General features: G+C 51.4%; 1 long non-coding RNA gene across 1 annotated transcript; it reads right to left on the bottom strand.

Moving 5' to 3' along the window:
* Window positions 1–7,281: 7,281 nt before the first annotated feature.
* LOC130684215 (uncharacterized) lies at window positions 7,282–10,815 on the bottom strand. Its single transcript, XR_008998402.1, has 2 exons — window positions 9,323–10,815; window positions 7,282–7,481 (listed from the first exon to the last, which is right to left on the bottom strand). It is a non-coding gene; the product is annotated as an uncharacterized LOC130684215 (long non-coding RNA).
* Between the last annotated feature and the right edge of the window lie 4,425 nt (window positions 10,816–15,240).

The following is a 15,240-nucleotide window of genomic DNA, read 5'->3' as shown; positions in this document are numbered from 1 at the left end:
GCTGAGCTCGCCTTTGATCTCAAGCTCAACGTTTGTCATGGTGTGGGAGCATTCAGTCTAAATTATATCACAACCCCCCACAGATATACTTTTACTTAAAATAAACCTTCTATAATGCATGGGCACTCTGTTGTATTTACAACAGTAAAGTTCCCAAACTTATGAAGTACTTTAGTCTAGTGAGGCCATTTCACTCTGAACTAAGATATGAAATAATAGAAATGATAAGTAGCTTCCAGCTTTCATGGTAACACTTATAATACCTTTTGAAAATGAGGAAAAACAGTGTTCTATAATAGCAAAAGCAAATAATCACTAAAGATTTAAATTAAAAAATTGTATTGAACTACACTGTTTGTGAAGAACATTCCACATACATTAGCTCAACGAATCTCTTCTGCAGGTGAGCCAACTGTGCGGAAGCACTGTTGGTGCCACACGGACGTTTGGTGCCCGAGCTGAGTCTCACACCGCATCCGTCCTTCTCCGAAACCCCTGCCTTCTCCCTCTGACCTTGGACACTCCAGCATGACAAGCTAGCCACGACCTCTAAACCCACCTCTGACCACCTTCTTCCCTACTACTGAAAATGCCCTCCTGAGCCAGCACCACTGTTGTTTCCCTTTGTGGTTGCTATCAAGAGGACGCAGGCAAAAGGCAACCTGGAAATTGGGAAATTAGCCATGCAGGCCGTGGAGTTAGGGAGCCGCCAGACACAGCTGGAAGAAGTCAGCGGGACCCACGCCCTGTGTCCAGACGGGAGAAGCACAGTCAGACATGTGCAAGCGGAGGAGGCCGCCCGTGGAAGAGCCCAACAGGAGGAGTCATCCTCGGGCTCGGGTGATCTGCAGACGGGGGCAGGGGCCCAGGAGCCAAGGTCCAGCGGAGCAGGAGGCAGGCAGGGATCAAGGCCTCAGCCGGGAGACGGGGCTTGGGGCTGAGCTCAGGACTCAGGCTGAACGGCAGGGTCAGGCAGGGGAGCGGGGAGGGGTTCGGTCATGCCACGTGGATCCCACAGAGGCTGGGGAAGCAGGAACTGGACATCAGACAGAGAGTAACTCAGGACCGTCTGGTGATGAGCCAAGGTCAGACCTGGCCCAGGAAGGGTGAGATGCTTCCACCCGGGGGGAGGTCTAGGTGAGCACAGCCAGAGAGGACCAAGAGAACGTGGGGGTTCGGCACTCACCCTGCCCCCATCACCCCCTTCACCTCTGCCCTGTGAACACTGGGCTTTACTCTTATTATTGTTACAGAATTACATGTTCATCTGTCACAAAGATTCACTGAGTTCCTGCAGTAGGCCGGGGGCTGTGCCAGGTGGGGTTCACACAACAGTAAGCGAAGCAATCCTGGGCTCTGCTTCCCTGGAGAGGTACCGGCTGTGAGGGGACAGCGGGGATGGGCAGAGGCAGGGCGGGCCCAGGGTGAGGCAGGCCCGTCACTCACCTCCGTCACAAATTGCAGGAAGGCACCAGACCTCAGCAATCAAGATAAATCATATTTTAATGCAATGTTTTTAAAAATCAAAATAAATGCAACAAAAGTCATGGTAAACAAAATATGAAACAAAATAAAATAGAATCTGGCAACGGAAACATGCAAGGAAGAAACAAAAAAACTCATTTGCCTTCCCCATAGCTGCAGGCTCTGCTGTGGTGAGTCCTCCTCCTGCTTTTAAATATATACACTTGCACGTATTTGAATGCACCACGGGAGTGATGACTCCGCCCCTAACTTGATGCCCTAAGGTCGCCTTTCAATCTCACGTTATCACTCAAAGACGTTCTCCTTTGGGGTCTAGTAGCAGCCGATGCTTCCGCACAGCAAGTTCACTACAACTGCCATACTTGTTGCTTGTGCCACGTGTCCCCCTAGGGAGCTCTGCTGACCCCAGTCCTCAGGATCTAGGCTTATGGAGGCCTGGATTGTCGTTTGCTTCCTCAACTACAGAGGCCGGGAAGGGAGGGTGTGCCACAAGCCATCCTCAAACTTCTACCCCAAAGTGTGCTTTGCCAGTTCCACAAACACCGCCACTGGCCAAAGCAAGTCGCACGGCCGCACCTAACCTACGGGATTAGAGAGGGCGACTCCACCGTGGGTTGCGATCGGCCTTAGTGACCCCCGCGGCCATCCCCGGCTACACCGGGACTGGGGAAGCTCTTGCTCCTTTGGCTACTTTGCAGGGAGGTGGCCACCAGATGTGCTATTCTAGCACCAAAGGAGAGGCGTGCTGTTCGGAAGAGCAGAGGAGGTTGGGCGGCCAAAACATGTCATCTTTCCACTGTAGCAAACCTTTCTGCCACCCGGCGTTCACTTACCCTTTACGGGGCATTCTCCAAGGGACACACACCCAATTAATGTTTTCCCATTAGGACATCGTTTAGTTTTTGTTTTTTGGGGTTTTTTTATTAGTCAATTTCAATTTTTAGAGTAGTTTTGTTTTACAGAAACACTGCGCAGGAAGTACTGAGGAGGGTTCCCAGAAATCCTCCCAGACACACAGTTTCCCTAGTGTTGGCATTGCATTAACATCGTGCGCTTGTGACAAAAGATGACTGAGTTAGTTGAGGTTCTCAACCAAGGAGGAGCCTTGGCCTTCGTGGCTAAGGAGTAGGAGCGCTTGGCGGCCCCCCCTCCAAGCAGCTGCACTTGTTCTCAGGTGACCTCGATCGGTGTGCTCAGCGGTCCTAGGAGGCCCAGCGGGGAGTCCAACGGGCCGCAACCATGCTCCCCTCCACCCAGTTTGCAGCAAATGGATTATTTATCCTGAGGCTCAGGATCAGTCATGCAGGCACTATAATCCACTTCTTCATTGGTTAGCTCAGGAGCGTGAAGAACCTTGACTGGCCAAGTAGCAGCATTATTTCTGACTGAGTGGATGGAACTTTGTTGTAAGACTGGAAGAGGCAGACATGCCTAGAGTAATGCTAACCCAGAAGATGCCAGCACTGTGGCAATGCGAGGGAAGAAACCCAGTCAGGTTACCAGGGATGCTTGTGGGAAATTGCACATCTCCTCCGCCTCATTGTTCTGAAACCCACATACAGTAGTTGTGGAAGAAACACACCACATGTTGGTCTCTGGCTAAGAGCATACGGCACAGCATGTAGAACGCCACCACAAAACCTCAAGGCATTACACCCTGGCTGGCACGGGTCTGGGTTCTCCGTGAGCCACCTACGCTGGTCCCTGGGATGATCGCACATTCTGGCTCTCCTCTCTTCCCAGCAACCCAGCTGGAAGGTCCTTCCTCATCCCCTGGCAGTTAGCTTTGGCCTTGTGCCTTGCTTGACCAATGACATAGAAGGGAAGCGATGACTCATGCCAGGGTGTGAATCGCCTTATCTTCTGCCCCCCAGGTTGGTAGCTGTGGAAGCATTTGTCATGAGGAAGGTGCTGTCAGCCTGGGCTGGGCCTGAAATGTGAGTGAGAAATCAAGCATTACTGCGTTTGAGCTTGTTTATTACTTCACCATAACCTAGCCCATCCTAACTGATTCACCATTTCTTCTATAAGGCCAGTTGATTTGGGGCTGTGGGATACATGAGAAAGCCAGGGAAGCTTATTTCCTGTACAGTGACTCCCTGCAGAAGCCGTGCTGCACGGCAGCCTGTGAGTAAGGACTTCAGTACGTCCATGGATGGTGGCTCTGGCAGAGCATGGCAACCAGCAAAAGCAAAACCGAATTCAGCATAAGAGGCTGTTCCAGGCAGGGCAAGCCACTGTTCCCTCATGGGGGAATGGCTATAGTGTTGTCCACCCCCATGGAGCTGTTGGTTGGTCCATGGAGACCAGGGCTGGTCATACTTTGCGGGCAAGTAAACAACACCACAGCGGCAACGGCCACACTGGCCTTGATGAGGCGGGGTTCCTCTCCTGGAGGCCCTACTCGGGCTGTGTCACAAGCTCCAGGGCCACTTGGTTTTGCAGTCATTGGTCATCAGAGGGAAGAAGCCGGCGAAGCCCCCAGGGAGGCAGCTCACCCACCTGCAGACCAGGAGGCCCCTGCAGCGGGGGTCTTCGGGCGGGCTTTCAGACAGGATGCGGAGAGTCTCAGCATCTGGGCTCATCTCAGAAGGACCGGCCGTTTGCCCCAACCGTCCTTGTCTCTAATGCTCCGGTCCTGCTCATTTGGGTCCCTGGCTCTCGTGTCCATGAATCAGTGTGATCCTCATCTCGTTCCGTTTCTTCACTTCTGGCTGCCACGAAGGCAGTGACTGTGAGAAGGACATGGTTCCGCTCATTGTCATTTTTCGCCCTGTTACGGTTACTTCCTGCTATGTGGACAAGATGATCACTCATAGTTCTGCCCTCAGGAGGCTTTCCCTTCTCTGCTGTCCCTCAGCGTACCCCCATTATGGGCTTACACTGTCTCAACCCACTGCCACATGGCACCAACACATATACAGAGATGTCTATGCATCATGCCCCATTTTTCTTCTCCCCTGTCACAGGTGTAGGCTAAAAAGTGGTGGCATGGTGATGGAAGAGGAGGGCCATTTATTTGCTTGTGCCAAGTTCCTGGGTCTGCAGCCCCTGCCTGAGCCAGCCCAGATCCTCTACCAAATGCAGGGATGCTGGGCATCCCTGACCCCAGGGCAGGTGGGCTGGGGAGCATCTGGTCTGTGACTGGTTCATGGCATGGCCCCCTCATGCTCACTGCCATAACAGAAGCTATTTTCTAAAGAATAGCACTTATGCTCAAGGGCATGTGGATGGGCTCCAAAGCCCAGGAACTCTGCTGTGACTCCTTCCAGTCAGGGACTGTCGCCAGCAGCTCCCAGCTCCACCACGGCCATGGAGGGCCTGGAAAGGGCCGGCTGTGCTGGACCAAAGAGACGTGCAGGGGCCACGCAGCCAGTCCCCATGTGCTAGCTCCGTGGGCCTGTCTTACGATAAACTAAAAAGTCTTTAAAGAAAATAAGCTAATAGCAGTAAAAATAAATTATAAGATACAGGCCTGAAGTTTACAAAGTTAATTTTCAAAGAAATGAAAAAAATAAATAAACGACCTAAAAAGCTTTTAAGTTTAGAAAAGCAAACTTGGAGTAGCATAAACTGAGGTTATGAACAACCCAGATGTCATTTTAAAGGATTGAACAGTTATAAAAATGAAGTTTTAAAAATGATTCAAGTGGAATAAAACAAAACAAATTTAGAGACTAATGATTATGGAATAAAGCTGAAAAGAATGGCAAGAGGTAATGAAACAAGAGGCCAATGCTAATGGCTTTGTTTGGCAAAGAGGAAGAGGATCCTCTGAATGGCGTACACGGCGCCTTCAGCCTCCAGTTCAGAGGGGAGACCAGGCAACGTCTTCAAGTTGGCATCAAATCAAATACTGGGCTTCCTGCCCAAGCAAAGACTTGGAAGCTGGCAGCCTTTGTAGTTGAGGCAAGTTTGCCCTCCGCAGGACTCTGGCGCAGAGCCCCAAGTGTCCCTAGTGACGTCTCCATATCCTCTGCCACCTAGCAGCCAGCGTTCACTCATTGACTCACTGGGGATTGAGCAAGAGGTTCTACAGCTGTGCAAGGGACGTGCAAGGGACACACAGGTGAGCCACTCCGAAGCCTTGCTCCTGAGGCATGGAATAATAAAGAATAAAAGTTATATGTGAAAATACTGAAACCAAATGTCTGTTGACACCCCCACGGGCCACCAGCCTTGACCTCCTCCCACCGGTGCAGTGTGACTTGGTCCAGTTCCACGCCAATTCTGAATTGATCAGTTTCACAGAGTCCCTTTTTTATTATTTTACACAAAATGTATGGGCTCATGGGGGGGGGGGCAATGCATTACCTATAGAGCATTTCACTGGAAAAGTCCCCTCCGGACACCTGCTCCCCAGATCTCCTTCCTGGCACCTGCCATTGGGTGCTTTCTGACTGCTATGGGCCAGGTTCCCGGAACCAGTAATGGAGATGGAGATTTGCCTGCAGGAAGGCTACTGGGGCATGCCTGGGGGGTCAACACTGCCATCTCCAAGGATGGCCAGTCACTGGGGTGGAGGACTTGGCAGTGAGGGGACCAGCAAGGAGGTGGGCAGGTGACAGCAATCAAATGGAAGGGAGCGGTTCCATGACGTTGGTGGGAGCACAGTAATGGCTCTGGGAGGTGGTGGCTCGGAGCAAAGATGGTGACCCCATCCTGCTGGTGCTGGTGTAGCCAAGATTCAAAGCAAAGCCCCTAGAGGTCTGGGGAGGAGGGCAGCCTCTGCAGCAGAAAGCAGCCTTCAAGTAAGCAAAGAGGGAAAAAATCATTCTGAAACTTCATTGAAGATAAAGGGAATTTGCTGGTAACAGAGGTGATTCAGAAGACAGACTGAAAAGATTTGGAAAAGAGGGGAGAATGGGGAACAGAGTCTAATTATGAGACAGAGAAAGCGTGTGGGAGGGGGCTCTGGGCAGAGACAATGGGAAACCTTCCCAGCAAGCAGGGTCTCAGGCCGGCCCCCCACCAGCCAGGCTGTGGCTTCTGGCGCTTGTGGCCCTCATGGGCAACTGACTCAGTCCTCCCAGCCCCTGCATGTTTCAACCAAATCAGGCACTTCACTAGACCCTAACAAGAGGAAAAGAGACCTAACGTCTGGGGCGTTGCAATCAAGAAACAAGATAGAGGTGGCCGCAGGGCCATTGCTCTCACGCCCCGCACCAAGGAGGCAGGAAATGCGCCGACCAGGGCATCCTGCCAGGAGGGCACAAGGCTGGGGACACATACAGAGTGGGAACATGGTGCTACTCCTGCTGGGCCCCCATTTGGGGAGCCTCTCTTTTTCTCCACTGGCAGACCACTTAGAGCTGAGGTCAGCCGCTTGGCTCCTGGGCCCTACCTAGGATGACCTGAGATGATGAGGAGGCTGAGGCCTCATTCACGACACCTGGGGATTTCCTGGCACCAGAACCTCAGCAAGCCACCTCTCCCTTTCAGTTTGTGGTGGTACCCATGGCATCTGAGCCACAGCCTGAGACCTCTGAGTCAGCTGCTCTTAAGCCCCTGACTGCCTAATACAATAATTCAAACTTCTAGTGATTAACAGCTGACCAGGGCATTTTGCCCTTTGCTGCTATTCCTTAAGACAAGACTTCTGATCCCAGGGGTTTGGGACCATGGGGCAGTGGTCAGAGAAGGGGCCCAAGGCCTGGGCAGATGCCCAGACAACATCCACTAAACAGTTTTAAATTTGGAAGTCGAGATAGCAATTATAAGCATGGAAGCAGAGATGAAGTTTGTAGGGGGAAAAAACAATCTATATGAGTTAATAAAAATTTAAAGCCACATAAATAAAAGAAAGATAGTATTTTAATAATGTGTAATATGTGTGAAAGCCATTCAGTTAGTAAAGAAACCTTTAAAACAGAACAATAAATAGGCCAAAAGCTGGCAACACAGACATTCAGTGTTGAATTCCAAAGTCAGTTTGTCCACTTAGCAGTCATGTGACTCGGGGCGGTTACAGAGACTCTCAGCCTCTGTTGCTCTGCCTGCAAAATGAAGAGCTGCCGTCAGCACCAGGAGGATTAGATGTGACGCATCCCGGGCACGGAGCACGTCTCTGGCCTGGAAAAGCCATCGTATATGTTAACGTTAGACGTTTCACAACTGTTTAGAATAAATTCGGTTTGTTTAAAATTTCAGCCTCACTAATACTTTTTAAAAATTAAAATAATGCAACATAAGTTCTCATATATCAAATTAGCAAAAATTTAATAAAGTGAACATACCCTTCTCAGATGTGACATTTCAAAGACCGTAAGTGGGAGTATAAATCAGGGCCACTTCTGCAGCGGCAATGTGACGACGCAGAGACCAACCACCCCACTTACCATTCGTGCTGTAGCAACAAAAAGATACCATGCTAACAACTACACACAAGGTTTCTGGTCACTGCACGACTTAGGAGAGTGAAAACCTCAAAACAAGGTAAGTGTCCCAAAACTGTGCAGGTTTTACTGTGGTGCACGCACAGCAGTGAAAGATCCGCATTAACATGATGCTGCAGAGCCACAGTCAGTGAAAAGAAACCCCATCACCATCTATCTAGTAAGTGGCAGCTTAGCCCTGGACTCTGCCGGCTCTCTTCTCCCTGAAATTCTCTTCCCTTCCCCAGCCCTCATCCCCAGAATCAGCCCTCCTCGCCCCCTGCTTCCCCCTCTGATGCCTGGCATCCCCCATGAAGGTTGTGCCCCCGGTCTGTCCTATGCTCCCCAGTGCCAGCCATGCTCTCTGCTCCCTGCACAGTCTCTCCAGGCAATAGCATTTGCTTGCAAGGCTTCAGTCATTCCTCCCAAATCGAGTGCCCAACGGACTTCCCTCCTCTAACTGCCTGCTGATTAGCTTATGCGCAGAAGAAACTCAAAACGTTCCTGAGCATTCCCTGCTCACCACGTGTTCCCAGTCTCAAGGAATCAGTGCCCCCACACACCCAGCTCTACAACCCTGACAGCCGGAAGCCATCGTCAGCCTACCCCTGTCCTCACCAGCCTCCAAGTCCTCTTTTTCTGCCTCTGCATCTCTTCTGTCCGTCTGCTCCTTCCCCCAGTGGTGCAGCCCTGATTAGGGTCTTACCATCTCTAGCCTGACTGTTAACGGCGTCCCCTCCTGCCGCCCCTCTCCACTTTGCAGAAATCAAACAGTTCATGGCAACGGAGAGTGGGGAGTAAATTGTCCTGCAGCCCTGGAGTATATTGGCCCACTTAAAGTTTCAGTCACCATCCCTCCACCTGCACTGTATTAAACAGAACCTCTTTGTCAGGCAGGCAGGGCCCTTCAAGACCTGCTCCCCGGCCCCCAGGACAGCCTCATCACCACCACCTCAGGAAGATCCAGTGATAACAAATCTATGTCCCCTGAGCACCTCCCCTCTCTGAACCATAACCCTCTCTCCCTAGCCCTAACCCTCTCTCCAAAGCCTTCAAGCATGATTTTTCATCTCCTCGTCCCTACTGCCTTTCACAAGGCCTGGGTCCCAGAGGGACTTCTAATCATGTGTGAGTCTTTATCAAAGCTCTTCCATATTTCCCTGCAACTGTTACATACATGTCTGTTTCCCCCAACCAAACAGACAGACAAAGACTCCACCATATCCATCCCTGTTGACACAGAGCCTGGCAGAGCAATGCACAGCCCACAGCTCCTACCCTAACCCGAACCCTGACCCTGACCCTGACCCTGACCCTGACCCTAACCCAAACCCTAACCCGAACATGCCCACACAGCCCTGGGTGTTAACTTACACCAGATAGTTGTTAGACATTAGAGCTCACACATACCCCCACCTGCTCTGACATGACTGTTCTCAGGTCTGCTTGGATTTTATAACTACCAGATACAATGATGATCAGGAGAGGCCAAATCCCCAAGACCAGCCCATAGCTTCACTTCCAGAAGTTTCCTTCTCCTGGCACTTTATTTATGAAAACACTTGTCTTCGGCACTTGGTGCATTAATGACCAACTACTGTAGGTTGGTCTCCTCTTTCCTGTGGCCCTGAATGCTCAGCACATCCCGGACACATATTGCACAATGAACTCTGTTTATTCTTTATGAAAACAGCATTACTGAGCATAGCAAATCTTCAAACAACTTCAGTGACTCCACGGTCAGGCACATGTTTACAATAAGACTTCCAGAATTTTCACCTGTTCTATCCTCCATTGGGGCCATGTCAATGATCCTGAGGTCTAGGGGACTCTATTTACAGGCCAAAGTGCAAATCTTTGCACAGTTATTTATAAGAAACCAAACAGAGCAACAGCGAATTTTAACTCAGTGCCCATGACCAGAGATGGACACTGGTGGTCCAAGAGCTAGATTTGCCTAAAGGAAATTTATTTGGCCGTGGTATTAAAAACTGCATGCCTGTAAGTAGACTTCCGCCCCGTATGCCTCAAGCCCCAGCAGTCTTTCCTGTGGCCTTACTCATCTATGAAGCCTGCTCCAGGCCTTGAAGGCATTTGCATCTGCAACCTCAGCTAAGCCAAGAGTACTACTACACAGGCTCCAAACAGACCCAGGGCCCTGGGGCTGAGGGTGGCCTGTGACACAGTCCCTGTGGCTGCTCAGGCTATGACACATTTCCTCAGCACTGTTTCTTTCTGTCCACTTTGAAAGGCTGTGGCAGTAAAGGTGGAGACCCAGGGGTCCAAGAAGGCATATGCCTCACTACCAGGGCCATTCCAAGAGGGAGTGGCCCACAGAGCTCCATGCTGTGGAGCCCCTCTCTGAAAACCAAAGATTAACTTGGCATGGGGTTCCAGTAACAAGTTCTGCCAAACAAGGGAATTCCAGGGTCCCGATGGGACCCAGCCCCTGGGCCCTGCATTTTCACAGCAGATGAAAACAAGCTGCTGCAGCAAAGCCTGTTGAACCGCCCGGCTATGTTTAGCGCCCCCCTCTGCCACGCTGGCAGACGCGCTCTCTCCCTGCCAAGTGGCAGGCAATGGCTTCCGTGCGCAAACGGAACGCAGCAGCTGAAACACAGCCAGAGGCCCAGCGTGTTTCCTTAAAAGGCCTGAGAAAGACAGATCGGGTGGCTGTGGGGACAACAGCACGGACCCCCCCACCGGGCCGAGGACGGATCTCCTCCCGAGAGAGCTCTTTGGGCACAAGGAATGAGCACGAACCTGCCTGCAAACAGCCTTCAAGTGAAAATAGGTTTTTCCTTTGAGACTCAAATAAGGAGAAGGATTTGAGCTGATAGGTAGGTTCCATTCTGGTCGTCTCAGCACTAACAGTCCCTGGGTGATTCATTTGTGCTAGAGGCTTTGGAGCTCTCATGTAAATTCCCTTCAGACATTTACTTCACAAATCAAAGCTGTTTGGCTAGCTGGTCAGTGCTTGACGCTAAACAGACCCAGTCCTCGGCTCAAGACTTTCTCAGGGTGACCTCACAGAACAGTTCTCTGAATATCTTCTAAGGAGGAACAGAATAGAATGGAATAGAAGACAACAGAAACAGAATATATTCAACTGGGGGGACTTTATTCTGAAGAGTAAAACATATGCATATGGTTTTGTTTCTCAAAATGGTTAGTATTTATTTTTGACATCCAGAAGTTGCATCTTATCATGAGTAGCATCAGTTACCTTGATGAGGGGGCAAATTCAATCAACTATTCATTGTGTATAAATAAGGGCCACACACTCTATCACCAAGGACTCTCTCACCCCACTCAAGTGCAGAAAAGCAAAGATGGAGAGATGTTTGAAGTCTTTTTGCATGGCCGTAAACTCTTTCCCAGCCATTATAGTGGTTTCCAAAACATTGCCACGGCTCACAAGCATTCAGTCTGACCCTAGAATCAGTGAAGGCCACCAGAAAATCAAGAAGGTGGGAAATTAGGAGCAGGCTGGAGTGTGTGGCACAGACCAGCGACATCCAAATCAAGAGGCGCTGCAAAGCGGGGGCCACCCTTGAGGCAGTGGAGCGGATGGTCACAGGTCTTCCTGGACCACAGGAGGGAGCCACAAGAAACTCTAAATGTCAGGGCCCTCTGTTCAAGTTCTGCCCTTCCACAAAAGCTCTGCTTCACTCTTCTGTTGTGTCTTTTGGAGAAAATTAATTTAGCAGAATAAAGCTTCTGATCGGATGAACTACCCTCGGCTTGTCCAATGGCACACACCATTGTGCGTCACGGATGCACACACAGGCCCAGGCGGGCGCACGAACCGATGTATTCAGCTCACACCCCCCTGACCACAGCCGCACTGATCTTCAAGTTTCTGGGACTGAAGGGAAATGGGCTTCTTGTCTAAGAGTGATAGCAGTCGCCTTGCCAAAGACTGGCTTAGGGAAGGCCACGTGAGCCAATCCCAGCCAGCAGAATGCCCGGGGAGCTTTCGGGAGACGCTGTCTCACACCCAAGAGAGCCACAGAAAGAGATGGTCTTATTTTTCCTCTAACTATTGCCATGTCCAAATGCATCTGTCTTGTCCCCAGCTAGAGGGTGGAGCCCACACTGCCCACAGCAGAGACGGAGAGAACACCGGTGTTTGACAGCATCACCCAGCCATGTACCTGGCCACCCCATGGCCCCAGCTCTGGACTTCCTGTGATGGAGATAAAAATGCCCTTATGGTCTAAGCCGGTACAAGACAGGATTTCAGTCCCCGGTAGTTGAGAATGTCTAATCCACACGAATCTCTAGACCCACCTGCCCTTGTCTCAGGAGTGCTCAACGGCTGGACATGCCATCTTCCTGAGGCAGTTCCTTTCATGCTCTGCGTGACCCTTCTGTCCTGGCTCCCTTCTTATTGCTCCAGATGTTCCTTCTCGACCTCTTCGGCTGGGCCTCTGCCCGACCTTTAACTGTCAGTGTGCCCGGAGGCCTCTCCAAACTCCTCTCCCTTCTTTATCTGTGCTCAAAATCTAGGTCATCGCATCTGGACTCATGACTTAAAATATTACATATTTTCCAAAACACCAAATTTACTCCCCTAGTCCCAGTCCCTCCTCTAAACTTCAACTGCCTCTTGATATCACCACCAGAGAGTTCAACAGGCACCCCAAAGTAAAACGTTCATCAGAGAATCCTTAATTATACCACCCCGCTTCTAAAAAGAAGCGAATGGCACACTAAAAATGCCATCCTGCCCCATTATTCCTCACCTCCGTAAAGGGCGTCCGCAGTGAACGGCTCCTCCCCACCCATGTGTCTAATTCATAAGCAAGTCCTACGGCCTCGGCGCCCAGGTGAGTTCAGACCCGTCCTCTCTCCTCCTTGTCCCTGGCCAGCGCCTGGCGGAAGCCTCGTCTTCTCTAACCAGTCCCTAACGTCCGCCTCACTTGCTGGCCCAGTCACACTGGCCATTGCACTATTGCCCCCACGTGCCAGACTCACCAGGTCAGACTCAGAGGAGCCTCTGACCCAGCTCTTCTCTCAATCCATTCCCTAAAAATGAGTCACAGTGGGGGAAGAAATTTAAAATCGATCTTGAGATCTCATGATACTGCTTTCCTACAGGGAGAGTGGTGCCCACTGGGTTTTTTTTAATTAAATAGAAAATAGGAAAGAGGAGGGGTTGAAGGCACTTATATTCACAAGTCCAGCAAAGCTGATGATGAAAGGGCTGAGACGCGCTAATAGTGGGCCAAGCAGCTATCCCAGCGGCTGAGTCTTGGAGGCCCAAGCAGGCTGCCCTATGCACAGGCCCTAAACATGAGCTTCCCCAAGTCCTTCCCTGAGAAGAGCAGCTCCAGATAGTGAAAAAGAGGCAGGCACAACTGGGATAGAAGGAGGGGCAAGGGTAGAGATTCTCTGTCCAGCAAGAGTCGTGATGGCCTCGGCAGGGAGCTGTGCTGGGAGGAGATGGAGCCAGAGCGCAGACCCCTTCCCCAGAATCAGTCTGGGACCTCTGGGGAATGACAGCAAGGGTCCTGCAGGGACCAGTACATCCTTGGAGCTCTGGGAGAGCTTCTGGGTCACGATGACTCGCTTAGACATAGCCTCCATTAGGTCATAGCTGGACAAACTGGACCACCCTGACTTCTGTTTCACCCCCTGTAAAGCTAGGATGATGATCACCACCAGAGAGCACTGCCCGAGCTAATGTGTGTGAAGTACCCAGACGGTGCCTGACGCACAGCTGCTACCGGATCAAAGTGACCTGTGCCAATTCAGGTTACACTGGCTGCTAGAGCCCAAAACCTCAGTGCAACAGCAGTTAGCTCTTGCTCACAAAATCCAAAACAGGTGTTCTTTGCTGGCAAGCTACCTGCACACAGCCAGGCTGGAAGTTCTCTGAGGTGGCCCCAGAAAGAACTGGGTGGGCATTTGGGTTGGGGTACACCAGGGTCCAGGAAGGCCGTGGTGTGGTCTGACAAAGACCAGGGCTTGGAAAGAGGCCCACAGCTGTCTGAGGCCAGGACCCGGCAGCTCAGACCACACTTCACTGAACGCAACAACGTCAGGACAGATGGTCTAACACAGGGTTTTGTTTCCTTTGTGGGAATAAACGTGAAAAACTGAACACAAAAATTGTATCAATTCTTGGGTGTATTAGCTCAAAATGTACCCAGAGCCTGAACTTCACTGACTTTTGCTCTGGTCTTGGCCGCTGTTGCCTGTCACCTGGGTTTCTGCCCCAGACTCATCACCAGTGCCCCTGCCTCACGACTGATATCTCGCCCACACACAGCAGCCAGCAGGTCCTTTAAAACTCACGAGATCTGCCAGCCCCTTGGTCAAGCTGTTGAATGGCAGCACCCATGTCACTGAGTAAAAGCCAGCAGTTTACACCAGCCACCAGCAGCCCCTCCAGCCCTCCCCCCAGCTGGCCTCAGCCCAGCCCCTGCCCATTGCCTTTCCCAGGTGCCCCTGCGGCGTTTCAGGTTTTCTCTTCCTCGGATCACCACGTGCTACCTGCACAAGGTCAGACAGGAGCCCAAGGGGACAGGAAAGGTGGCTGTGGCGATTTATCTCCTGACACTTCCCACCCCCTGTTGTTTTTATGAATGTATTTGTGTTGTCTGGCTCCCCCACCCTGGGTAACCCCACGGGAACTACATTTTGGTGCCTAGACTTGGATTTGGCACATGGTAAATATTCAGTGAATACCGGTGAAATGAAGGAGAGAATGATTATGTGCATCTATTCAACACAGATTATAAAGCAGCTTAAGTTCACAAACAGGGCAATTTGAGAGCAGGGTCTAGGGGGAGAAGGCAACAGTCAGCCCCTCACCGAGGGGCCTGGGGCCCAGAGCTCTCTGCCCATTAAATTCCTACAAAAGGTTGGGATTGGGTCCTGATGGATCCTGTCTACCCAGAGCTGATGGCCAATGGCCCCAGCCAGGAACCCAGCACGTGAGGTCCCCACAGCCCCTGCTGAGGTGGAGGACAACCCAGGGCAGAGGTCGTGCCGCCTTTGGAGGATGATGGGGGCTCGCTTCCTCACCTCCTGTGGGGAAGGGGTGGGACTCACTGCCTTTGGTGGCATGAGTGGGCATCCGGCTCCCTTCCCTGAAGTCAAAGCCTAAGAGAAGCACTCAAAGTCAGGGAGTGGGGGCAGAATCATTCCTTCCCACCACCAAGTCAGGGGCTACAGACCAGCTCTCAGTTGACCTCATGCCTGACCACTGGACCCGCGGGAGGAGCTCAGTGGGCGAGTGGAAAGAGGGAAGCCAGTTGATATGGAAAGGCCACGTGCGTTTCCTGTGGATTAAGTGGTCGAGAAGGCGGCTGGACATGAGTCGACTTGCTTGTGCTATACCCTGAGGGGCTACTGGATAAAGACGCCCAAG

Source organism: Manis pentadactyla, chromosome 6 (assembly GCF_030020395.1).
Source record: "Manis pentadactyla isolate mManPen7 chromosome 6, mManPen7.hap1, whole genome shotgun sequence".
Taxonomy (NCBI): Eukaryota; Metazoa; Chordata; class Mammalia; order Pholidota; family Manidae; genus Manis; species Manis pentadactyla.
Note: the sequence above shows the minus strand (reverse complement) of the source record. Positions and strands in the feature narration are given on the sequence as shown.